The 26,402-nt window shown below is 53.1% G+C and overlaps 1 protein-coding gene and 1 non-coding gene across 3 annotated transcripts in view; both read right to left on the bottom strand.

Annotated features, from left to right (window-relative positions):
• The window catches only part of LOC105495086 (GLIS family zinc finger 1), a 233,185-nt gene that overhangs the window by 174,125 nt on the left and 32,658 nt on the right, over positions 1-26,402 (bottom strand). The gene's annotated exons all lie outside the window — the stretch shown is intronic.
• On the bottom strand, positions 10,518-10,581 carry LOC112429112 (U7 small nuclear RNA). The gene has a single exon (XR_003021233.1). It is a non-coding gene; the product is annotated as a U7 small nuclear RNA (small nuclear RNA).

Below are 26,402 nucleotides of genomic sequence, written 5' to 3'. Positions count from 1 at the left end.
GAGCCACACTCAGCTGCAGCTCGCCGCAGATGCCCAGAGGGCCCCCTTGCACCAAGAACCTCTCTGCGGATTTCAGCCATCAGTTCTCAGGTGGCCTGGGAGTGCAGGAGGGTGGGGAGGAGGGGCGGCGTCGCTGCCTCAGAATGGGCTGCAGCTGTTCAACCTCCATACAGATGAAGAAACTGAGGCTCAGAGAGGTTAGATCACTTGCCTGGCATCATTTAAAAAAAAAAAAAAGCCAGGTCTCTGGACTCCTAGCACCAACAATATTTTCTAATTCATATTAATGAGAAAAAGCTGGTACCTGCCCCTCCTCACGAGCCATGGATGGGGAGATGATGGCAGAGATATACTAAGGGCACAGAAACATCACCTACAGCCTGTCCAAGTACCAACAGCCACCAGGACTGCCCAATTCTCTTGGAACTAAAAGGCTGCTGAGTTTGAGCCCTGAGTTAAATGGATGCATCACCAGGGCATTGCCAACTGGTACTATCAGCCAGAACACAGACAAGAACAGCCGGGAGCAGAGCAAGAGTGAGGCCTCAGCCTCGGGAAGCAGGGAAGGTCTCTGACCTCAGTCTCCTTAACTGGAAACGGAAAGCACTGGACAAGCTGAACTCCAGGGTCCCTTCCCAGCCCAAGAATCTGGCTTCTAGCGACCCAACTTTCCAGCCCACTTCTGCTGTCAAGTGTGGTATGCCTGTGGTCTGGGTTCCCAGGCAGCAAACCTAAAACCAGCCCCTGGCTGCTCCTTCCCTATGACCCCTCCACAGTCTGGGAGGTCACCCCCCACCTCTCATGTCTTCTTCCCACCAGGCCCAGGTCTGAAGTTGGGCTCGTGGCCACTACAGCTGCCGGCGTTCTTAGATGAAGCGGGAAACATGGGGGAGCAACCTTACATCCCACTTTATCTCCCTCCACTACCTCCAGGCCACCCTGGACCTCTGATGGGAGGGGAAAGGGGCCCACTATGAGGGGGAACGGGCAGGAGAGAGGGAGGTGGCAGCCACAAATGCCCCCAGCAGCAGCTGCATGACTGTGGGAGCTGGGCCTGCAATTAAAATAAACCCCAAAACAGCCTTAAAATAACTACAAGGCATTTCAAGAAGATTGTATTGTTGAATTTACTGTTTGTTTACTGAGACAATCCGAGTTGGGTTTCAGATGAAAGTAGGAGGGAGACCAGATGTGAGGCTGAACGTCTGACCTGAAGCATCTGCTGCTCCAGGAGGAGCCCAGGAAAAAGGGCAGCCCAGAGCGAGGCAATGAAGACTCAGAGACTCAGACCCCTGCCCAAGCCACAGGCTGCCTGGCCCCTCCTGTTTGGGCCCCAGAAAGCCACTTGCCCCATTTACACAGAGCCCAGGGAGGGCTACTGAGAGGCACAGTGTCCCAGAGAGAAGTCTGAGCTGCAGAACCACAGAGATGAGAGCTCGAAGTCAGCCGTGCCTCCTGGACAGGCCCCTTGGCTGCTCTGAGCCGCTTCCTTGGGACAGCAATCATTCCTGCCCTCCTGTGCTACTGCGAGGAGGGCCCGGGGAGGGCTGGAAAGCCCCTGTAGCAGGCTGACACATGGCGGACAATGCTGGCCCGACTTTTTGACTTCTCTCTCCAGCATGTCGGTCCTTTCTCGTAAAGAGGATTCTTCGAGCTGAAAACCAAAGGCTTCTACCCACACCTGAGGCAGCCTGACCTGGGGAAAGGCCACCCCATGTTCCTGTGGCCCCCAGGGTACCCCCAAATATGGAAGCAGTAATTGAGACCCCTGTTTCCTTACCGAACCCATCCAAGCCACATGTCTTTGAAATCCTCAAGGTCAGGTGCCAGGTCGAATTCTCCAGATCCCCAATCCCCAGCCCAAATGTCTGCTGAATGAAGGAGGGAGAAGGCAGAGAGGGAGGCAGGTCTCCACTCACAGGGAGATTCTAAAGGACCTAGATTGTCTCAGCCACTAACAGCTTAAAAAAAAAATTCAGATCAAATACGGCATTTGTTCTTAATGTCTTCATAAGGAAAGGCAAGGAGGGAGACTTCCATCACATCAGTCTCATAGATAGGAACACGGAGGCCCAGAACGATTAAGAAAATGTACTTCCCTGTCCACAAACCCCTGCTTTTTGGCAGGAAGTAGAGACCATCATCTATACCATGAGTGTGGGGCCCGCCACTCAGTGGCACCAGTACCAGTACTAGGGTGAAAGGGGACAGTCACAGACCTCTGCTCCTGACAGAGCTGTGTCACCATGGGCAAGATACTTAACCTCTCTGAGCCTCTTCCTCCTCTTGCAAAAGATGAATAATAAAGTCCCTCACCTTGACAACATTAAATAACAGAAGGGAAAGTAACTGTAGACCACATGGAAATGTGATCATCAGAAGATGTGATAATCATCCTGTTAATATCAGAGAAGGTTTTAAAACTCACATGGTCAGAAAACAAATCCTATTTGGGGGAATAGGTGTGATGCTCTTACTATCCGCTGAATGAATGAGTGAATGAATGAAAGACACTCCAAAACCAAAACCATTCAGGTCATCTGAGTTTATTCTAAGACTGATTCTCCCTAATAACTAAACAGCAGGAATAAAATATCAGATCTAATCCCACAGCTGTCTAAATGAGCAGAGTGAGACGTATTTGAAGGCAGAGAATTGACTGTGGACAAGAACTTTACCCTTCACTGTGCCCAAGGTGTACTTCTCCACAAGACGGCACACACGTGGCCACTGCCCGACACATCTACCCTGTGCAGACACTGGCCAGATGATCTCAACCCTGGACACACCTGGGTCAGTGTTTCCAGGGCCTTCAGGCTGACTGCACGGATGCTATCTGCCAGGGTCAGAGAGAGGATGCAGGTCCCTCTTCTTGGCCTTGGGTCCACGCAAGCCTCCGAAATTAAGTTAAAGAGGAAAACTCCAGCACTCCTCCACTGCTCCACGATCCACACTTCTTTTCTGAGTTCGTGGCTGCATGAAGATGCATGCCCAGCTGTGAGTACCTGGGCTGGGTTATGGGTAGATGGCATGCTGTTCCCCAGGGCTGCTTATCAGAACCAGGGCTGCAGCCTGAGGTGGGCTGAGACCGGGCCGGCCACCATTGTCCAACAAGGCAGAGTTTTGGGGCCTCATCGTCTGCTGCCTGCATCACTGCCACCTCCCCTCACTGGCCGCCCTGCTCCCAGGACAATGCCAAGTAGAGAGGAATATACTGGCTGGAGCCAGAGAGGGGCCTGGACCCAAGTCAGAGACAAGGGAGAATTCCTGTAAAACTGTGAGTAAAATGGGAGAAGTGGATGCCACCAGGCTGGACAAGCCAAGAAAGAGAGCATTCATATTCTCTCTGCTGACAAAGCAGGGGACTGGACTTCCTGCACCTTCCACAGCTCAAGGATGGCTATGTCTTTTCAAGGACTAAGGAAAGGCAGGAAAAGGGCCTGAGCCCACCAGTGGTAACCACCCCACAAAGACTTGTGAAGCCCCCACTTTGCTCTAGGTGCGTGGGACATAGGAGGACCTACCCTTAGGGAACAGACGGCTCAGAGCTAAGAGATGCACTCGAGGTCACTGTGGGTGGGTGGAGCAACTGGGACTGAACCCCCTCTTCTCCTCCCCCATTCTCTTTTTCTGTAGAGCCATCTGCACCCAGCCGGCAATAAGTTCCTGCTCTCAGGGGCCTTCTCTGACCATTTCCCCTCCCCTCCTGCTACACTCTGTGTTGAGTTTATACTACACTAACTTAAACCACTTTGTAGGCTACTTTGCAAGTGTTCTTAATCTTTCAACTAATTCGTCGGCTCTTAGAAAATAAAGGAAATTTGAAATTGCTGTCCTGCATGCAATAAACTCTTGGCATCTGGCCAGTGGGGGCCGTTTCAGGCAGATTCCGCACTAGCCCTGCACAGATGCTTCCTGTTGTAAAGGTGAGGCGCCCCTCTGCCTCTACACAGCCCGCTCACCACCCAACTCCGACTCCCACTCCAACTTCGGACCCACTTGCAGCCACGCACTCTTCACTCCTTCAGCCATCCAGCAAGCAGCCGCTGACACAGCTGACACCTGGTGGCAGGTTGTGTGCTAGGCATGAAGGAGTGGGGGAATGAAAGGTGCATCAGGCACAGTCCCTGCATCCCTGCATCCCTGTGAGGAGCTCACATTCTGGTGGGGGAATGGCCTTCTCACTCTTATAGATGTGACTGAAGTAAGCTGAACGTAATCAGAACAGGGCCTTCCTCTGCAGGTTACCTCTCAATATGTGTCCCCATAAGGGATGCCGAGGCACAGGCAGATGGCAAGGCCCCTGGCAGAGACCTTAACTGCTGGCATTGCAAGTTGGTAGCTCTTTGCTTATTAGAATACACCCACGCTCCTGTCTGAACTGATACTTCATGGGCGAAAACTGCAGAGCCAGGGGGCAGGCAAGGAGAGAAAGTCTTAGGAGAGGCCTTTTCACCATTGGTTAATCTAGGAGGAGCTGCCTTTCATAACAAGTGTGCAGCAGACGCTCATTCAATCAGACCAGAGTAGGAAGGAAACTCAAAGATTATCTCAGACAACCCTGCCATTTTACAGATAGATGGACTGTGGCCCCTAACTGTATGATGAGTTAAACAGATGTCCCTGCCTTAACCTCAGCACCTAGTGAGCAGTCAGAGAGCAATCAAGGAACCACACAAATAATACACAATCAACTCTGTTGACTGTACACAGGAGAGGAATCAGGAAGGCTTCCCTGTAGAAGTAGCATAAACTGAGACATTAAGAATGAGGAAATAGTGAGCAAAGTCTGCAGCAAAGGAAGGGAGAGGACTCCAGGTCAAGGGAATGGTCTGTGCAAAGGCACACTGAGGCAGAAGGTGGCACAGTGCTTTAGAAGGAAAGGAAAGAAGGTGAGTTCAGTCCTGGCATACGGAGTCTGGGGTCCCACTTCTGGCAGACACGTTCCTGGCTCCCTACCTGCACCGTGGATATACACTGCGAACACCTCCTGAACATCTACCAATGGCCAGGTGCTCATCCGAGCGCTCACACTCAGTAACTCCCTAATGGGCATCCTCACACCAGGTGGACGCGATTTTAACCACAGAGGCAGGCAGTCCCCAGAGCCTGAGCCCCACAACCAAAGGCCTCCTAACTTGTGGAGCACAATGACCACGAGCAGAGACTATGGTGTCAAAGAATCCTGGGTCCAAGCCCCAGCCCTGCTTCTGATTATCTGCATGACCCTGGGTGAGTTACTCTATCTCTGCGGGCCTCATCTGTGAAATGGGGAGAATGATGGCACCACCTACTTCAGAGAGTCCTCACATGGATCACATGAGATCATTCACATAAATCAGTCAGTACGGTGTCTGGCACACAGCATGCATCAGGGATGTTAGCAGGTACTAGCCTTAGCTCTTCTGTTTCTAGCCCTAGCAGAAGCCCTGGCACAGGCAGGCATGGGGAATGAAAGAAGGACCGAGGTGCCCGGTAAATGCTTGTCAGGAATGGAGTGTCACAGCCCTGAACTGGGTACCCTGGGGAGGTACTGAGCACCCATCAAGAGAGACCCTCAAGAACACAGTGGGTGGTCACTTGCTGGGGATGCTGCAGAAGGGATCTGTGCATTGGGAGGACATAGATTAGAAGGACGAGGGCTTTGTACAGTCCTTGCCAGGCCTGAGACTTGGGGACTCTCCCGACCCACCCCGCCGGCCAGAACACGGACAATTTTACGGAGCTCAGTTTCTTAATCACCTTATTCTGCCGGGGCTTAGAGTGGAATATTTTCCTCAAATTGGACATTTATGGGGCTGGAGTAAAGACGGAGAGCAGGACGGATGAAGTGTCCACATTCCAGCTGGGAGGTTAAGGGCTTTTGTGTTCCTTCCTTCTAAACTCCAAAGTTCCCAGCCAGGCCTGGGGGTGTCCATGTCTCCCTCAGATGGGCAGGGCATTCCTGGGTCCATGTCCTCCCCACCCCCAAGATATCTGTGTCCAGCTCCTGCTGCCCTCTCCGGAGGGAGCCAGGCTGCTAGAACCTCAGGGCCTCCCCAGAACTCAACACAGGACTGGCACCCAGAAGGTGTGTGTATTTATGGAATGTGTGAACCAAACTCAGCCTGATTTTCCTAACCCTGGGAAAGCGTGGGAAAGCCTAGAAGCCTCTAGAGGTCTCCCTGCTCCCTCTGACTCCTGGGATCTCTGTGGTCAGGACCAGCCTGGGCCCCTTAAGATCATGGATGGGGACCACTGCAGGTGAGCCTCACTTCACACTGCAAGGTGAAGCAACAAGTAGAGGTCAAAGCCACCAGGGTGGCTGGCTGTTCAGAGAATTTTGCTCTCACAAAAGAAATTGAGGGCCCTCCAGTACCTCCTGAAGCACAGTTTGGTTTCTGTCACTACCTCAAATCAAGAACTTTCAGTGGCTTACTAGTACCCACAGGGTCACCTCCAGGCTCTTCAGCCTGGCACTCATTCCCTTCTTCCCCGCCATGAATTTCCTTCATACAGCTCCCACACCGGCCTGGCGGGCCACCTGCCTCTCCTGTCCTCCTGGCCAGCAGGCTCCCAGCACCCCTACCCCATGACCACCTCTCAGCAGAAGTCCTGGGCCTGCTTCAGGGCAGGCAAGTGGAGCCTGGCTTGATGTGTGGCTTCAGGGAATTGGCTTTGCCCAGATCAGAGAATCCACCCTGCCCAGCCCTGAGCTGGAAACAGAGGACACAGAGAGTCATGCTGCCATCAAGAGACTCACGGGAGGGGAGACAAGCCAGAGCACTGGCGCTGTGGGGACCCAGAGGAGACACCTGACCTGGGCTAGAAGTCAGGGAAGGCTTCCTGGAGGAGATGCTGGCAGAGTTCTGAGAGGGAAACAGAAAAAAGAAGAGGGTGAGGAGGCATTTCCTCCAGCAAAAAGGCCATGAGCCAGCAGGTAAAGGTGAAAGACAGCAAGGCGGGTGTCCTGGCTGACCTCTGCCAATGCCCAGCTCACAGCAGCACCCCCCATCCAGGAGCCACAGACAAGGAGACTAGACAGCACGCAGCTGACCCTACATGCTGCCACACACCCCTGCACCTTCACTCCCATTGGAGCCCGCGGACATACCATTCCTTGTGGCCACCCCGCCGCGGAGGACCGCGTCCCCAGAGCGCCGTGGTGTCTGCGCTGCCGGGCGCGATCTGTTATTATCCCCCGTCAGCGCTGCCGGCCTGTGTACATTCCTCCGTAATGAGTCTGACCTCCTCGGCAATGTTTAATCAGAGTCTAATCGACCCTGGCTTTGATCTGCTGCATTTTCTGCAAAAACCCTGGTACCTGATTTTTACAATCTGATTAGCAGGCTGACTCTCCGAAGCCAAAATTACCCTGAGTTGCAGAGATCCCTGCTGAGTTCTTTGTGTTTTTTCCCCTCTCTTCCAACAAGTTATTTCCTGAGACAACCTCCTTGCCTGTGACTGTCTCCGTCACCCTCAGCTTTCACATCCAGTCAGTTGTCAGGTCTCAAATAGTGGGTCCTAACCCATCCCCACCTCTCCCCAGCGGCTTCAGCGCTGGCCACCGCTACCACAGTCTGAGGCTCCTGCCCCTGACTGGCCCCTCAATCTGTCCTCCGCCCCGCAGCCAGATCTGCTGGGAGCTGCTGCACTGTGCTGAGCCATCTGGCCTCAGGAACTGCTCCCTGCTGAGCCCTCCAGCCAGCCTCACCTCAGATTCTCCCCATTCCCTCTCATGCATGGGTTCCGTCAGAAACCCACCCTCCCCCTCTGCCCTGGCCCTTCATCTAGTTCCCTCTCCCCATCATCCACCAGGCTGCTCGCTGGCCCCTCTCCACTCCCACGGCCATGATCTCAGCTGCCCACCTATGGCCATTGTTCCTTCCATCTCTCCCACCAGACTGCAAAGCCCCTTTAGGAGGTTCTCTCTCATGCTCCACTGTTTCCCCACGAAGCGGAGCAATGACTGCCCTGAAGCTGGGTACTTAGTAAGTGAGGGAGGAAGGAAGGAAGGAAGATTCCCTTGCAGCCCATTCTGGAGGCAGCGCACTGCCAAGTCAAACCATGGCCCCTTCTTATCTTTCAGCTCCACAACGGCACAATTCTCCACTCCAGTTCAGCCTACTCCACTTTCTACCAGCCCCCGGGCCTCTCTCATGGAGGACATTGCTTTGTTCTCATCCGCAGGGCTTTTTCCCTCCAAAGTGGGAAAGAAGGGTGAGAAAGAGAGCAGAGCTCCTTGTGAGCACAGGAAAATGGTCCTTGCTTGGTTGGTGGCAGACCCTGAGCTGGGCCCTGGAGGCACAGATGAATCAGATCCTCTCCCTCTCCTCGGGAAGCTCACAGACTGTGGAGGCAGCGAGGGGAGCAGATAAACTGGAACGCGGGGAAAACAGTGCTCATCTCTGGCCAAGGGAACTGACTCTGCTTGAAAAAGACAGGAAGGAGTCCAAGAGGGAGCATCTGAGCTGGGTTTAAGAGAGAAATAGGAGCTCTCCAGCCAAGAAAAGAGTGACCATGCAAAGGCACAGAAGCATGAGAACATGTGGCGGGTTCAGAGGATGGGAAATGTTCCGGGTGGCTTGAATGGAGGTGGGAGTGGGGCAATAAGTTTGCTGTGGCCAGATCACCAAGGGCCTTGTCCACCATGCTAGGGAGGTGGGACTGTGCCCTGCAGGATCACCGTGTCCATCACATAATTGAACTTCCTGACGGTGTTGAGCCCTTTCTTTGCCCTGGTACACGGTGGATTCCAGAGCTGTGTATAGGAGGCTCCCAAGAGCTACTCCACTGCCAGTGAGGCCACCGAGGCTCAGAGAGGCCAAGCGACTTGGCCAAGGTCACACAGCCTCCGAGGGGCAGAGCATGGATTGGAACCTAGAATCTCCTGAAGTTAAGGAAAGGTTTTCCCAGGATGGAAGCAAACGAGAGAATCACGGTGGGAGCACAACTAGAGCTAAGCAGGAAAGCTGGACTTGGAAGGGGCCGCTCGCCTCTTGGGCAGAGGAGGAGGAGAGTAGTCCCAGCTCCTAAGGCCTTTCATACCCTGTAAGGCACCACCCGTCCACCTGGGTCTCTCACACATTTTGGGGGGGTGGGCAGTGGAAGGAAAGAAAGTCTCCTGAAGGCTTCCCATGGAGCTCTTTCACTAATTATTTACTCCCAGCCATTCCAAGGAGACCCTGAGACAACATCTATCACCTGGTCCAACCAGCTAGCCCCACTTCACCAAGCCCTTGTGTGTCAGGCTTTACACAGTTGAGCCCCCACAATAATTCCTCAGGGAAGACAAAGTACATCCTCGCTCTCCTCACCCTGTGAGAGCCGAGGAGCTTCCTGAAGGGCCCCCTGCTGTCAGGTGGTTCTGTGCATTCTCTTCTTCAAGCCACAAGGTCTGCTTACATGCTCTGGGTCCCCCCAGCTAGGAAGGGGCAGCACCAGGTCAAAGCCCCTGCTGTCCACCACCCAGCCAGGGTCTTCCCATAGCATCTGGCCACCTCCTTCACAAAGGGACAGATGGTGCGCAGGAGTTCTGGCTAATGGGGGTTCCAGTTAACCAGGTATCACAGGGTGTTCTCTGCCCCAGGCCCCCATGTCACCAGGGAACAGTGACAACTGCTCCCACTTGCACAGGCTCCCAGGCACAGGGGCTTGACCTCCCCGCACCTCTCACCCCAACTCAGGGAGCCGGTGGTGCCCACCACATCATAGATGAGGAAGAGTCCTAGACGCAAGCAGGCCTGGCTGTGCCCCTAGCCCCGCCTCAAGCCCAGAGGACCCAGCCTCTGGCGCTCCCTGGGGCCATCAGGATCACCGCACTGTGCTGTCGGGGCTGAGGAACTGGGGCTGCCTCGCTGGAGGCCACACTGGCCCTGCCCCAGCGCGTTTCCTGCTTAGCAGGCTCTGGCCCTGTGTGTGGCGTGCTGACACCCGCTCAGTCCCTGATTCAGGGCGAGCACCTCACCAGACTCTCATTCAGTTCTATTTTCTCTGCAAACATCCCCACGGGCCCATCACTCCCTCCTGTGCCCAGGAATGCAAGTATGGGCTCATGGGGGATAAATCTGTCTGAGTCTGTATTTTGACTAGTCCCTACAAAATGTACTCTGAGCACTTTGCAGGGGAAAGGTAGGGAAAGGGGAAGAGGTGGCGGGTAGAAGGGGGCTCACCCCTCGTGCAGCTGTGCAGTCCTGCCAAGCCAGGGACTAGGGATTAGACCCAGTCTTTCTGGTGCCGCCTTTCCCACCGCCCTCTCTGCTCTCCTGCCCATTCCTTAGTGCCCAGGCCAAATGCCCCCTCCTCCACAAAGACTTCCCTGGTCTCCCGACTGGGAACTAGGATGTCCTTCCCGAACTCCATAGCACATTCCTCCTCCCTCGTCTCACGCTGACGAGTGACTGCCTTGCTTTCCCCAGGAAACCCTGAGCTCCTCCAGGGCAGGCCCACAGGCCCTGTACGGTGTCATGTACAAGAAGAGATGCTAAGGAAAAATCTGCTAAATAGGTACATTTTTAAAATTGGTTTCTGTGTGTGTGTGGGATGTTTTCTGGTGAAAACCAGAAAACCTGCCAGAAAAATTCTAAAAGGGCCATACCACTTGTTTTTACATTTTTACTGAGTGCCTGATCTTGCCCAACGGCAGCGAATTCATTTGGGGGCACCTTGAGGACACCTGCTGGCAGAATCTATAAAGGCCCAAGAGTAGTGTAGAGGTACCAGCCACACCCCAGGCCAGACTCTGGGGCGGGCATGGCTGAGGAATAAAACCGTCACGGTAGTCTTAGAACTCCAGGGTCCACATTCTTCCTCAAGCCCCCTGCTTTCAGTAGCACTTTGTGGACGGCTGAATACATTCTCTCAGGTCGTTTGATGGTTTCCTTACACGTGGGGCAGGTTAAGAGACCAGCCCAAAGGTACAGTTGGTCCATGTACCTCAACACTCATTCAAAAGACATTAGAAAGAGAGACGTGGAGAGTTTCAATTCAGAGCAGTAAGTGCTGTGATGGAGTAAAGCAGGGGGCAGTGGGCGTACAGAGGAGCCACAGCCCAGCCAGAGGGAAGGAGGCCTCAGAGGCTTCACAGAGGCACCAACTCACAGCAGCTGCCCTCCTTCCCTAGGCGAAAGGCATTTACCCCAGCTGGCCTCTGGTTCCAGTCCTCCCTCCTGGCTGCAGCCCTCCACTGTCTACCAAGTTGACCCACCTGTTGAGTCCCATGTATCTTCCCATCCAGAAACATCTTGAACTGAGAGTCAGCCAGACCAGGGCAAGTGACCACAGAGATGGGGAGTCGCAGCAAGATCTGTGCTGTGACCTTTCTGCCTGAGAACAGTAGAAGGCAAGCGCTCAAGAGGTCTTCATTCTCAACACTTAGCCCAAACAAACACTTACTTCTCCATTTGGCCACAAGCAGTACCAATGCCCTGTGTGACACTGGGCAACTCTGCCCCTCTCTGGACCCACCATAATAGCCTGAGACCAGACCTCTCCTGTCCAGGAGTGTGGCATCTGTGATGTGTTACCCCCCACCAGGCCCCTCTGAGAGGCATCTCAGTGCCTATTACTGGCCCCTGCAGATGAGGTCCCAGGAGCTCAGCCGGGCCCTCAGGCCCCTGGCCCTTGCCAGCCTTCACTTGCCCATATGTGCCCTTCAGAGCTGGTTTATCCCCACCACTTTGCATCTCTGGGCTACATGTAGTAAGTGGAATACCTTTCCCCTTCCTGCCAGGCCAACACAAGCCTATCTCTTCCCAAATGAAGCTCTCTCACACTTTGCACTGTGCTCCCTAACCCTGAGTCATACTATGTGGTCATTATCTGATACACAGTGGCCTGCCCCTCTGCTGTGAGCTCCCTGAGTCAGGCCTGAAGCCTGATTTATCTCTGGGTCCCCAGCATAGGCTAGAAAAGGTGAAGAACAGGAATCAAACATCAGCCACACATACACAGTGAGGGCATCAGGCCAGGGAGCCTCACCACCCAGCAACGCTCGGCACCACAGCACCGCATCTTCAGGGCCACAGGCAGGGATGGCTCACTGCCCCAGGCTCCACTGCCCCCATCAGCACATGACGGGGAACAGGGTGGTCTCCAAGGCCCTCACTCTGTGAAGACCTGTGCTGCAGGACACAGCTGGGGCAGCTTCCACTGGTCTCATATGAGACATGGCAGGGGGCTCCTTCAGGAACCAAATCTCAAATGGCCTCTGCCTGAACTGGCTGCCAAATGGTCAGTTTGGAGGGTGGAGAAAGGACACTTTAACACTACAGAGCCTCTTGGCCTCAACGTCTGCATCTGGCAATGGACGTGACAGAACAAGCAGGACACTGGCGCAGCCTGCGCTGTCCAGTGCTGTTCAGAGTGCCAGGGCCATCTGTCTTTCCCTCAGTCGTCCAGAGAGGCAGGCAGGGCAGCGACGATTAACCCCTGTTTTCGGCTGAGAAAATGAGACTCAGGAGGCAGGACATTTGAACTGGCCTTAACAGACAGAGAAGGAAGAAAGGGCTTTTCAGCAGTGGGGTGGGCATCACCGGAAACAGGCGATGATGTCGATGCGAAAACTGTCCAAGGGTGTGGCTGAAGCAGGAATAATAAAAACCAGGTGCCACTCCAACTGCTTTGCATAAATCTAGACATGTAATCCTCAGAACCCCTTGAGGTGGATACAATTATGTCCCCCTTTTTACAGCTGGGGCAACTGAAGCACAAGTAACCTTCCTGAGGTTATCCAGCTAGCAGTGAAGGAGCAGGGACGAAGCAAACCCAGGCTCCAGGGTACACATTCCTCCTCAAGCACTTGCCCGCACTGCCTCTCAAAAAGGAAGGAGAGGCCAGGCACTGTGGCTCATGCCTGTAACATGCCTGTAATCCCAACACTTTGGGAGGCTGTCAGGAGGATCACTCAAGGCCAGGAGTTCAAGATCAGCCTGGGAAACACAGCAAGACCTCCATCTCTACAAAACATTTTTAAAAGCTAGCCAGGAATAGTGGTTACACACCTGTAGTCCCAGATACTCAGGAGGCTGAGGTGGGAGGATCACTTGAGGACAGGAGTTTGAGGCTGTCGTGGGTTATGATCACACCACTGCACTCCAACCTGGGCAACAGAGTGAGACCTGTCTCTTAAACGAAGGGAGCCCATGAAAGCCTCCTATTCAGTGGTGCCTGGCCCTTAATTAATATCTGATGAGCAAACAAGTGGGTGGGTGAACAGAGAGTCTCAGCATCTCACCCTACCTATGATATTAGCTCCCTGGTCTACAGCCCTCATACCATTGGCTGGGACCACTTAGTCCCACAGCTCTCTCTTCCCACCCCCGAGCTCCGTTTCCAGCAGGAAGATTTGAGAGGGTCCTATGGAGCTCCAAGTGAGGCACACAGGGCGGCTACTAGTCCGACTCTGACCTCAGTCCCACCTCCAAGCTCCTGCCTTGCAGGGCCCACCACGCCCTTGCTGCCACACCATGGTCAGGCTTGCTCTGGCTCTGCCTTTGTCTTCCTGGCTGCAGGCCCCTGCCTCTGATTGCTCAGTTTGATTCCTGAACTAACCCCGTCCCCATTCCCCTCCCAGCTGGTGGGTCCCCACACGCCTCAATTTTACCATCACTCATGGCCAGATTCTAGTCAAAGCCCTCCAAAAACTTACTCCCACGTAGGCCAGGGTACCCACCTCCACTCAGGCTAGGTCGCATCCCCATTGTGTTCCTCACCAGCTGTACCCACAGTGGGGGCTTCAGTGCCCAGGCCCAGCCTCTCTTACCACCTGCTGCCCACAGAGCCCAGTCTGACCCAGCCCTGCCTATCTCATCATTGCCCCTCCCACCACCACAGGAGACACACACGAATCTAAATCCAAGTTCCTCAAAGTCTGGCCTTTTGCCTGTTGCCCACAGAATCTTGGGCCCACCCTGGACTCCGTGAGCAGAATCACTGGAGAAGATGAGGCCTGGGAGGACCCCGGGCCCAGGATCCCAGATCTACACGGACGGGGAGAAGCTGAGCCCCCTGCTGCTCCATGCTCTCCACTGTCCATGAATTCCTCCACCACTGCTCCTCCTCCATCCCCTCTCCCTCTCCCAACAACCCCCTTGCCTGGAGCTTCCACACCTTTTCCACCAGCCACTCCCTGCAGCCACTCAGCCAGCATCAAATCATACACTGGCCAAGCTTTGACTTGCTAATAAAGGGTCCTTCATTTCTGCACAGCTCCACCTTACTGAATTTGGTTTCTCTAAATGACTTTATATTCCTTTCATGGCCAATCCCGACCTCCCTCCTACCCCACCTCCAACCCAGAGTCACACCCACCCAGCATTACCAAGTTCCACAGTTAAACCAACTCTGCCCCAGAGACTGTGTTTCTGAAAGCATAGAGAGATGTACATTATCATTACTCTAGTCCCAGCATGGCAGCAGCAAGGCCCATATGGACGGGGGTCATCGAAGACAGAGGAGTTGCACACCTATAATCTGACCTGGAGACAGTGTCTGGCAATTTCACGCCCAGCCTGCAGCCCACTCTGCAGTCCTCCCTATCTCTGTTAAACACCTGACCCCTCAAACTGCCTCCCTTTTTCCTAACCCAAGCTTTCTTTTCCTTCTCATCCAACCTCTCTTTTTCCCCAACTAAAGAGAGAAGGATTTGAAAAGCTATTTCTAAAACTACTATAGAACAATAAAGCCCCTTTTGAACTAAGCACACCATGTAAGGAGGCTTAAACTCACTGCCAGATTCAGTATCCTGGAGTTCAACACTATGTCATATCCTTGCTCAAAAGCCCTCCATGGCTCCCCACTGCCTGAAGAGTAAAAGGACTCAACACAACCATAAAATAGCAACTGGTATTCAATGTACTTGAGATGTGCATGGAAAGAATGTAGCAATAACGTGAAGGATGTAACAATAACAATAAACATAGCTAGCAATTATTGAGCACTTACTATGTGCTTTACACACATTAATACATTACCCTACAGGGTTATAGTAACCTTCACGACAGCCTTGCCAGGTCGGTGCCACTATTGTCTCTGACTTAGAGTTGGGGTTGTGCTGAGAAACAGGGCTTCCAGCAGCTCTGTTTCTCAGCCACTGTGGGTGCAGCTGGGAGAGAGATACGGAGGGTATGGGCCCTAGCCTGAGTGGAAGTGGGGGACCCTGACTCAGGTGGGGGTGAGTTTTTGGAGGGGTTGGCTAGAAGCTGGCTGTGAAGAAGGGAAGTTGGGGAAACCCAGGCCATCCCAGCTCAGGCCTGCTTTCTCCCCACTGGGCTGGAACCACACGCTTGCCCAAGGCCCCTGCAGGCCCAGTTTTCTGGATGGGGGGCACCACCACTCTAAGCAAATCCCAAAGTCTTCCAGGAACCCACTCAATCTTCACTGGCTGGACTGGCCTGTCTGTCAATGAACTCCCAGGGGCCCATCTCATCCCAGGAAACACCTCTAGAGCCCTTCTCTATCCCTCTACATCCATGTCCATCCTTTCTGAGAGAAGGTATGTCCCTCACAGGTGCACAGCACTTCACAGTATAAGGGTGCTTCGTCGAGACCTCGTATCAACCCAGAGAGAGAAGCAGGGCAAAGTACATTCCACTCTACAGACAAGGAAATCATCATGACACCATATGTTCTAGGCACTGTTTCATAATTTAATCCTCCCTACAGCCTCTTCTGAGACGATTATCCCCACTTTACAGATGAGGAAACTGAAGCAGAGAAGAGCTGTGACTTGCCATGGCCCCATGTCAAGTCAGTGGCAGGACTTGAACCCAGGTCTCCCTGGGGTAGTCAGTCTCTGGAGGCTACCAACATGGCCAACTTAACCTCAGAAGATCCCTCTTCCCTGCTGCTGACCATCCCAAACCTTCTGGACACCCAGACCTGGGGGGCAGGCATCTGGCCAACCACTTGAGACGGTTCTCAGCAGCCCCTGCAGCCAGAGGTCAGAACTGCTAAGTCTGGCTCCGGCGTGCTCCCCCAGCCACCACATCCCATCCTGGTCCCACAGCACCCCAGCCAGAGCTGCCCCCACAGCCCAGCCTCTCACCCCCGCCCACAGATCCAAATTTCCATTCCCTCAGCAGCATGAGCTCAGTGGGGAGGAAGGCAATCTGATTACAAGCAGTCCTGGCCTTGGGGTCGCCAAGGGTGTGGGCATCATAAAGCAGGCGCCCTGGCAGCACTGAAGAGGGGAGGGGATGGTGCAGGAAGCCCGGGATGTCGAGGCGGGGCTCTATTACCACCACACTGGGTGGCCTCCTGAGCCTCAGTGACCCCACCTGGAAAGCGTGCCTTTTCATCGATCGCTGCCTTACCTAACCCTCCAGATGGCTGTGTTGCTCAAAGTGACCTTGATGAGAAGATGCTTTGGGAAATAGGAAACATGACGCAGACACGAGGAGGCTGTGTCATCACCGTCACTCTGAACAAGCTCTCCTTGAGCGCCTTCCCCAGGCCAGGCCTGACGGTGGGCACTGGGCTCATGGAGAGGAGGAAACAGTCCTGACCCCCGCAGTCTACTGCCTGGTAGGGGAGACAGGCAGCAGGCGACCACCACACAGGTGCCTGGTGCTGCATGGAGGGACACTCTAGGGACTGCAGGGACCCAAAGAAGGGGCTCTGACCCAATCTGGGGTCAGGGCAGGTCTAGGATGGCCCCCTGAATGAGTTTGAAAGACCAGCGGGAGTTGGCCAAATGGAGGGGGTGGGCCCTGTAGGTGAGAAATGGCAGGGGTAAAGGCATTTAACCCTTTAGACGTGGGGTGCTGGGGGAGGGGTGACAAGGAGAGAAGACATTAGCAAAGCACACAGCACACCATAGGTGCTCAGAATGCGGTTGTTCTCTTCCCCTCCCCATACCTCACCCTGTGGACTCAAGTCCAAGCTTATACCTCCTCACTCCCTTTCTGCGAGTCAGCTGGCCCTGCCAGGAACCCTTTCTGCCTTCTCTTCTCAGTGGGCTGTACCCAGTGTCCCTGCTGGCCCAGGAAAGCCCTGCTGACCTGACCTCCTGGGCATCAAGCTGGGCCCAGCCCATGAATTGAGCTCATGCAGAGGGGGCCCTACTGAGGTGGCAGCACCACCCAGGAAGAAAGCCCAAGCTGGGCTGACACCGCTGGGATTCCAGCTCCACCTCCTACAGGCTGTGTGGCCTTGGGCAAGCTGCTCAAGGGCTCGGACCTGAGACTTGGGGTAGAAGGAGTTACTATAGACTGGGCTACATGGGGCACACAGTGCAGTCCTGCACACACACTAGCAGGAGCTAAATTCTCACTATCATAGTAAATTGATGCTGCCTCAAAAAATCCAGGCTGTAGGGTCACTTGGTAAGCATGAAATGTTGTGCAGGACAATGGTTACTAGTATGGAAGGGTGGCTGAAAACATGGGCAGCTCCGATCGTGCCTGCGAATAGCCACTGCACTCCAGCCTGGGCAACACAGTGAGACCCCCATCTCTAAAAATATATAAATATATATACTGGCTCACTACCTCCCCAGACACTAGGGACCAGGGCCAGGCAGCAAATGGTTCCTAATAAGTCAGGGAAGGCAAGTCAATGAAAACATTACAATCCACAGTAGGCCCACATCCATTTCAAAAGCCCTGTGTGTAATGAAGCCCTGCAGGCCGACAGGCAGCTGGGGTAGGGATGGGTTGAGGAAGAGGAAAGCCCCAGGCTCTGCTGCTCCCAGCTGGTCTGGACTGTGTGGCCCAAATCCCCAGTTATGTGACCATGGGTCATCATCTCACCTCGAGAGCTTGCAGCTCCCATGTGTAAAAGGGGAGTGAGAGGCCTCCAAGGTCATGGTGTAAGTCTAAGGGGAGGATGTGTATGAAACAATAACTGGCAGTGAAGCATGAAGGAGTGGCAGGAGAGAGAAGGAGAGGTCAAGGAGAGTCAGGCTGGGTGAGCCGAAGACCTGACCAGAAGAAGGTGGTGGATGGGGCACTACAACTGACTTGTCTGTCCTCAGCTAGCCAGCTGGGAGCTCCCTGAAGGCAGGGACCCATCTCACTGGTGCCACAACTGCCAGGTAAGTAGCAGGCACTGAGCAGTGAATGTCCAGCACAGCAGAGGGCTCAGCCGGACCCTGAGCCTCTTCCCTCCACCCTGTGTCCTGGGAGGCCCCAGGTCCAGTTCAGGAAGGCAAGAGGGGCACGGGGCAGTAGACAAGAGCTTGGAGACCAGAGCCAGAACAAAGGAGGGAAGATGACCTGGAGAAGTGTGCTGCACTGGGACCCAAAAACTGGCTTTTACTGAGCACCTACTGAATACAAGGATATTCGGTTTACATACAGTGTTTCATTTAGCTCTGGCAACTACCGCTAGAAATGAAAACTCTTCATCTGTTAAGAAGGATTAATCAATGCAGCCAAGATCACTCATTTTAGGAGAGGCTCAGGTCTGCCTGACCCAGGCACCAGGGGCCTTTCCTGGCCCTCTTTGGCCCCTAGCTGTGGGTGCCAGAGCATCTCTTGAGAATGCAGGCAGACTCACAGTGAGGAGGCTGCACTCCAAGTCCAGAAATGTCTCAAATGCACGAAATCCCCAGGGCTTCTCCACTCCCAGCAACTGCTTTACAAGATGGGACAATTCTGAAGGTTTCCCTCCCCGCAGGGAGCCGGCGAGCTCCAAGCCGTTAATGCTTTGCTCAGCACAGGCCTGAGTTTAATAAAACTAGAAGCAGCTAATGGCTAACAATAAAAAATAATATTTTTCTTCAAGCAATTAAATTGTAATATAGATCTCACTAATTCCTTCCTGTTCTTTCCCTTGAGATCTCAGATCAAGCAACAGAAGAAATAAATTATGCATCACTATTCCCCACTTGAAACTCAAGTTTTAAGGAATCTAAGGGAGAAATACTGCCTCCATTAAGGCAGAATGTGAGGATTTTTACAGAGGTTTCACATAACAAGTTACCTTTCTACAAAACACGGGATCCACGACCCAGACCCATCTGAAAGATCGAAAAATGCACCACTCGCCCTTTCTCCAAAGAACCACAGGGTGTGAAAATTAATCTTACCAAAGTATGGCTAAAAACTCTCCATGGCCCCCTCTATCTACAGGAAAATAAACCAAACTCCCCCACCCTCACCCTACCCAGCCATGCTCATGAGGCCTTCCAACTTTATTTCTCTCCGTTCCCTCCACGTGCCCTTCCGTGCAGCCAAGCAGAGCTCACTGCTGTCCTCATACGTGCCGTCTGCTTTCCCACCATTATGCTTCGCCCATGCCTCCTGGAACTCCCTTCCCGCCAGCACTCAAGGGCCCAGCTCTCACCCAGAGCCTCGCCTGTCTCCCTCCCTCAGCTGGAACAGGACATCATTCACTCTTGGAACTCCTACAGAACTCCATCCCTTTCAACCCTGGCTGACAGCCTCTCGAGATGGCCACACGAGTCTGGGAACAGAACATCTTCCACGTGGCATCCCCATGCAGCCCCTCTCGAGTCGCTTCACTGTGCTTAGCATGGTGACCAGTATTTTCACAGGAGGTGTGTCCATATTCACTGGGTGGATTCATAAATGAATTCAATAACCTGAGACTTGGGGTAGAAGGAGTTATTATAGACTGGGTCACACAGGGCACACAATGCAGTCCTGCACACACACTAGCAGGAGCTAATCATAGTAAACTGATGCTGAGGACTACTCTCAAGACCACGGGAGGGAGCTGGGAGGAGGCAGGACAAGAACTTTTGGACATTGCCTGGACAGTGGGAAGACAGTCACAGCAATAAACCCCAAGAATGACACAATAGCAGGCTCTGTAAGGAAAGTGGAGGAAAGACAGCAATGCCAACCTGAGTGGGTCACTCTGCCCAAAATCCTTTAGAGGATCCCCCTGCCGACTGGCAGAGTTGGGACTTCCTTAGCTCTGCATTCAAGGCCCTCTGAGGTTCTCACTCTACTGCCAACTTTCACTTCCTATTCCAGTTGCTTTGCACATGCAGTTCCTCCCCACCATTCTGCCTAAAGGACCTCTCTTCATCCTTCAAAGCATGGTTCAGTGCCACACCCCCAATCCCACCCTCCTCTGGGGACTACTGTCTGCTCTGGGGCCTCCCCTTACCCAGGCTGTCCTGTAACAGGTTCAGGATGTGATCCACCCCCAGCAGAGATCCAACCCCCTGCTCAGGGCTTGGGAAGCATCCATGGAGCTAAACTACACAGCAGAGGAGGAAGGAGAAACAGCTCTTCTGGAAGGATCTACCCATCCATCACACTCCTTCCACAGTCCAGCTAACACTTATTTAGCACATATTCTGTGCGGACACTGTCCTAAACACTTTTGCACATATCACCTCACTTCATTCTAGCAACAACCTAGGAGGTAAGTGTTACTATGATTATTTTACAGATGAGGGAACAGAGGCACAGAGAGGCTAAGCAACTTGCTAAAGTCACAGAGCCCATAAGAGGTGGAACTGGGCTCAGAGCCAGTGGTTCTAACTGCTACAACGAACACTCTACGTAAAATACAAGGGCGTGTATTGGGATGGGGACAGAGCAGAGTTATTCTAGCGACCAAAGCCCTCACGTTTGAAAACCTCCCTGTCTCCACATCCGTTTCCTGACGTCTGCCCTCTTCTGTGCTGCCCAGGCCAACATTCCGAGGACTCCCCACCCCACCCACCCCATTGCCCCAGACCAGACAGCAAACAAACAGGAAATGATTAAAGAACCAACCAGAAAATCTCATAAACTCCCCCAGGAACACGCCCTCCCAGCTCCAGTGCGAGATGTCTGAGCTGGGGAAGGACCTTAGGCCACAGCTCTGAAGACAAATGCAACAGGCAACATCCCCTCGGAATGCACTCCAGAGGATGACGCAGAAGGAGTTCCAGGCAGTGATTTTCCATCCGGAAGACTTCCGAGTCCCTGATGTCAGGGAATGGGAACAGGAGCCAACTCGAGCCTCTGCATCTATATCCCCTCACCCTCCCTAGAAGGCAGCTTTTGACCCACAGCCTTCCCTGTAACCCAAGGTTCTCTCTCACTTAGGGTCCAAAAAGCTGACAGAAAGACTGGCTGCCCTGCCCAGGTGGCAGGTCATCCTCCTCCTCCGCCTCCCAAGCGCGCGCCACTGCTTGTGGGCACTGGCCCCGCTTCCCCATCAGGGGTGAGACATTTGTGAACTCAGAACACTTTGGCCAAGCCAGGGACCTCTGTTCAGCCCTGCCACCTGGGTCTGGGTAGATGGAGGCTGCTGCCAGAACAGAGCCAGTTCCTGAAAGGCCCACAGGCAGAGCTTCCAGCCAGGGATGCCCTCCAGATTTGCTGCCACCTCTCCACCAGGCTTTCCCCTCGTTTCCCTGCCATAAAAACTCAGCCCCTTCCACAAGCATGCCATTTCATGGTTTACGAGCCCCTCGACCCAGATGATCTCATTTGACCCTCACCACAAACCTGTGTGGGCAGCACCAAACCCCACTGAGGAAATGGGGTTGGAGACTGAAGTGACTTGCCCCAGGTCCCACAACTAATAATGACCATCAGAGTCATAAAAGGAGCCACCTAAGAGCAACAGTGGGTGTGTCTGCCACACACTGAACTGTGCTATGAGTTTTACAGCCGTGATTGTTCTTTTTTTTTTTTTTTTTTTGAGACAGAGTCTCATTCTGCCACCCAGGCTAGAGTGCAGTGGCGTGATCTCAGCTCACTGCAACTTCCACTTCCCAGATTCAAGCAATTCTCCTGTCCCGGCCTCCTGAGTAGCTGGGACTACAGGTGCACACTAACACACCTGGCTAATTTTTATATTTTTAGTAGGGATAGGTTTCACCATGTTGGCCAGGCTGGTAGTGAACTCCTGACCTCAGATGATCCACGCACCTTGGCCTCCCAAGGTGCTGAGATTACAGGCGTGAGCCACCATGCCCAGCCGATTGTTCTTGATGCCTGGTCTTAGTCTGCTCAGTTGCCATGACAAGATACAAGGTCAATATCCCTTATCCAAAACGCTTGGGACCAGAAGTGCTTTTGATTTCTTTGGACTTTGGAAGATTTGCATTATGCTGACCAGCTGAGCATCCCTAGCCTGAGAATCCAAAATCCAAAGTCTGAAATGCCCCAACTGAACGTCATGTTGGCACTCAAAGAGTTACGAATTTTGGAGCATTTCAGATTCCAGGTTTTCAGATTAGGGATACTCAACCTGTACCACAGACTGGGTACCTAAACAACAGAAATTTACTTCTCCTGGTTCTGGAGGCTGCAAGTCCGAGATCAAGATATCAGCATGATAGGTTTCCGGTGAGGTGTCTCTTCCCAGCTTGTGGACAGCCATCTTCCCACTGTGTCCTCACATGGTAGGGAATGAGAAAGTAAGCTCTCTGGTGTCTCTTCTTGTAAGGTACTACTCCCATGCTGAGGCCCCCACCCTCACGGCCTCACCTAATCCTAATTACTTCCCAAAGGCCCCATCTCCAAATGCCATCATATTGGGGGGGTTAGGGCTTCAACATATGAATTGGGGGAGATATACAACCCTAAAACACAGAGAGGTTGAGTGATCAGCAAAAGGTCACACAGCCAGAAGGAGGGCTGGGATTCAAATCCAGGCTTCCCTGACCCAAAACCAGGACCCTGAGCTGGGACGCCTCTATCACGGGATGGCAGAGCCCACTACATGCTCAGCCAGGGTCTCAGCCAACTGTCTCACGCTTCCTCAAATGGGAACATCTACAGTGTGCAAGGCCCTCGGCCTGGAGGAACCAGCAGACGAAGGAGTAGTCAGATACTCCTGTTCCAGATGCGCCCCCAGGCCACTGCCAGCCCTCACCTCCCCCTCATCACAGCCCTGTGCCATAGAGTCCCTCCTCCTCCTTTCCTCCCTGTTTTCAGGTAAGGAAACTGAGACCTAGAGGAAGGGGTGGGAATGGAAGGGTACGCAGCTCTGTGGCTCCAAAGCTCTGGGTTTCTTCCTGTGACAGCATCTGTGAAGCGCGTACATCTCGGCCCAAGACAGCTGTCAGGAAGGAAGGATGGAGGGTAACGTGAACAAACACATGACCTCTGCTCGTGTAAATGCATGGAGCACGCATGAGGGTGGGTCCCAAAGAGCGTGGAGGGGTCAGATCCGGCAGCAGTTTGGTTTTTGCTCTTCTTTGTAAATTTGAGATACAATTCACGCACCACAAGCTTCACCCTTTTAAAGTGCACTATTTAGTGGTTCTTACTGTGTTCTACAACTATCACCACTATCTAATTCCACAACATTTTCATCACCCAAAAAGAAACCCGTACCCATTAGCATTCACTCCCTATTTCCCCTCCTCCCAGCCCCTGGCAACACTAATCTATTTTCTGTCTCCATAGATTTGCCTGTCCAGGATGTCTCATGTAAATGGATTCATATAACATATGACCTTTTGTGTCTGGCTTCTTCCACACAGCATAACGTTTCCAAGGCTCATCCGTGTTGTAGGATGTCAGTATTTCATTACTTTTATGGCTGAATAATATTCCATTTCACAGATACAGCACATTTTGTTTATCCATTCATCAGCTGATAGACATTTAGGGTTGTTTCCACTTTTTGGCTACCAGGTAGGGGAGCTGTGGCCTGCTGGGAGAGGGTGGCAGGGGTTTCTAGACAGGGCAGGAACAGGAGAGAGAGATGGCTGACCCAGAGCCACCTGGCCACAGGCCAGAGTTTCCCTATCACTGCTGTGGGTCACATTCACAGCAACAACCTCAGATAGCAGGATGTGAGGGGAGGGGGCTACTCTCCAGGGCAGGGGTTACTGCCACTTGACAGTTTGCCCTGAAACTCAACCCAGCCCAATTAATGAGGAACCCTGTCAGCAAGGTCTGCCTTGGGACCTCAGCCACAGAAGACTCTGGTCACATTCCCTGCAAGGTCATAAAACAAAGAGCCTACCCTGACCAGTCTGCTAACATCCACCCACAGGCCTCAGGATCCTGTCTGCAGAAACGTGGCCTGCCCATAGGGCTGTGGGAGCATGGCACTGAAGGCCATCACGGCCTGTCCTCTTGAGGGGGTTCTCCTGACACCCAAAAGGCCTCTGCTGAGCGTTGTGGCATCAAGGCTCTCATCTGCTCAACAGATCTTCTCTGGCTTCAAAGTCGGCCAGACCTAGGCTCCCCAACCTCTGCTCTGCCACTCGCCAGCATGGGCAAGTGGCTTCAGCTCTTTGAGCCTCTGCTACGTTAGATGTAAAGACTTACCTCATCCTTCGCTGGCAGGGCCCTGGTGGAAGCCAACGTTTATTGCCTATTTGCTCTGTGTTTGGCACTGTTCTACGCATTTTCTATGTATTAACCCCACTTTATTTTTACCACCACTCTACGAAGTAGGTACTATTATTATCCCCATTTCACAGATGAGGAAACAGAGACAGAGAGGTGTAAAAGAGACTCATACATGGGGCACCTGGTACAGGCCCTGGCACCCAGAGCTGCTCAAAAGCATGAGTCAGGCCGGGTGCAACGGCTCATGCCTGTAATCTGAACATTTTAAGAGGCCAAGGCAGGAGGATTGTTTGAGGCCAGGAGTTTGAAACCAGCCTGGGCAACATAGCAAGACCCCATCTCTAAAAAAAAAAAAAAAATTAAAATTAACCAGGCGTGGTGATGCACAACTATAGTCCTAGCTACTCAGGAGAATTGTTTGAACCCAGGATTTCAAGGTTACAGTGAGCTATGATCACACCACTGCACTCCAGCCTGGATGACAGAGTGAGAACCTGTCTCTACAAAAAAAAAAAAAAAAAAAGCATGAGTCCTCACTTTTCCAAATAGATCAAGGCAATAGGACAGCCCTTGACCCAAAGAGTTCACAGAGCAAACTAGTCTCCAAACAGGCCTGGACACAAACCTCCTAACCCAAGGCATTCAGAGCCCAGAGGGAGGCGCTCAGAATACTGCCTGCCTGGGCCGGGACGGCTTTCCGGCCCCTCATTGGTAAAATCGGTGCTGGATGGGCCCATCACTACACAGACCTTCGGTAGCCTCACAACTCAATGACCACGTCCAGCAAGACGCAGGGCAGGGCGAAGCACTCCTGATCCCTCCACAACCAAAACCGCACACATTTAAGCCTCTTAGATTTTCCTATTTTAATCAAGCCTAGCCCAGAGCAACATTCTTCAATAAGGGGGATTTGTTTAGCTTGTTCTGAGAATCAGTGTTGCCTACTAAACAAACAACCCTTCTCCCTCAGTGGCACTTGTGCATTTAAGATGATACGTGGCCTTTCAAAAATCTTCTCTCTCCACTTGGAAGCAATGTTTGCCCACAGCCAACACTGCAGAAATTGGGGTGCTCCCCCAGGACCACCAGGTCTGAAACAGCACCTTGCCGAATGGCACTTTCCAGCGGTTCCCGCCTGCTCGCTGTCAGCACTACTTTCCACCCCTTACACAAATTTATGGCAGGAATAAGGCAGGCATTAGCCATCCTGTCTTACAGATGAAGAAGTCAGGGCACAGAGAGGGGAAGTAACTTACCCAAGGACACACAGAATTAGTGGCAGGGCCATTCGCTTGCTTGTTGAGCCAGTCCCTGCCCTCATGGGGCCTTTTAATTCAGTGGACTCCCCACCTTGCACCATACACAGCCCTGCTGCCCTGGGCCTGGGTGAGCAGATAAACTGTGGTGAGGAAGTGGGAGGGAGGGGAAAGGAAGGGAGAGAAGGGGCAGGGAGGAGAGTTCATTTAGGGCAGAGGGAGCTTGAGGAGCGTACTGTGTGTGAGCCCATTGCTTTCCATGTCAGGGAGCCCAGGGTCTCTCCAAGGGGAGCCGGAGGGCAGCCTGGCCTTCAGCAGGGCAGACCTCAGTTTAGCCCCTGGCTCTTTGGCTCTAGCAGCCCCCAAACCTGGAGCAAGTCACTTCCTCTCCAAGCACTGGCTCGTAGTGAGCGAGAGCGGAAGTTAAAGGAGGCCACTACTGTCTGTAACCCTCCACATGAGGCATGATGGTTGTTAGCATTACTGAATTTACAGGGGTTGCAGCTTTCCAGCTGCTTTCACAGGCACCACCTCATGGGAGGCAGAAAAGAGAGTCTCCTCCCCATTTTGCAGATGAGTAAAGTGAGGCCAGGGGAGGAGAAATGAAGAGGGAGCGCATGAACCCACACCTGCCCCCAACGCGCACCCAACAGCATTGCGCCAACGAGTGAAGGAGGCATTTTGCTTCTCAGGGCTTTTCCAAGGCCTCATGCTCCTTCCTGGGAAGATCTAGCAGATTCTAACTCAGTGTGGGGGCCCAGTTCAGAACTTCCATAGCTACTATCGCATTTGATTCCCACAGCTACCATGTATCATACAATGACACCAAGCCCTGGGAGGAGACAGCCACCTGCCCAAGGGGCCTCCTGGCAAGTGGCAGTGATACAGCCAGAGGGTAAATCCAAGCTGGCTGACTCCACAGGCAGCTTCCCCATCCCCACAG

Source organism: Macaca nemestrina, chromosome 1 (genome assembly GCF_043159975.1).
Source record: "Macaca nemestrina isolate mMacNem1 chromosome 1, mMacNem.hap1, whole genome shotgun sequence".
Taxonomy (NCBI): domain Eukaryota; kingdom Metazoa; phylum Chordata; class Mammalia; order Primates; family Cercopithecidae; genus Macaca; species Macaca nemestrina.
Note: the sequence above shows the minus strand (reverse complement) of the source record. Positions and strands in the feature narration are given on the sequence as shown.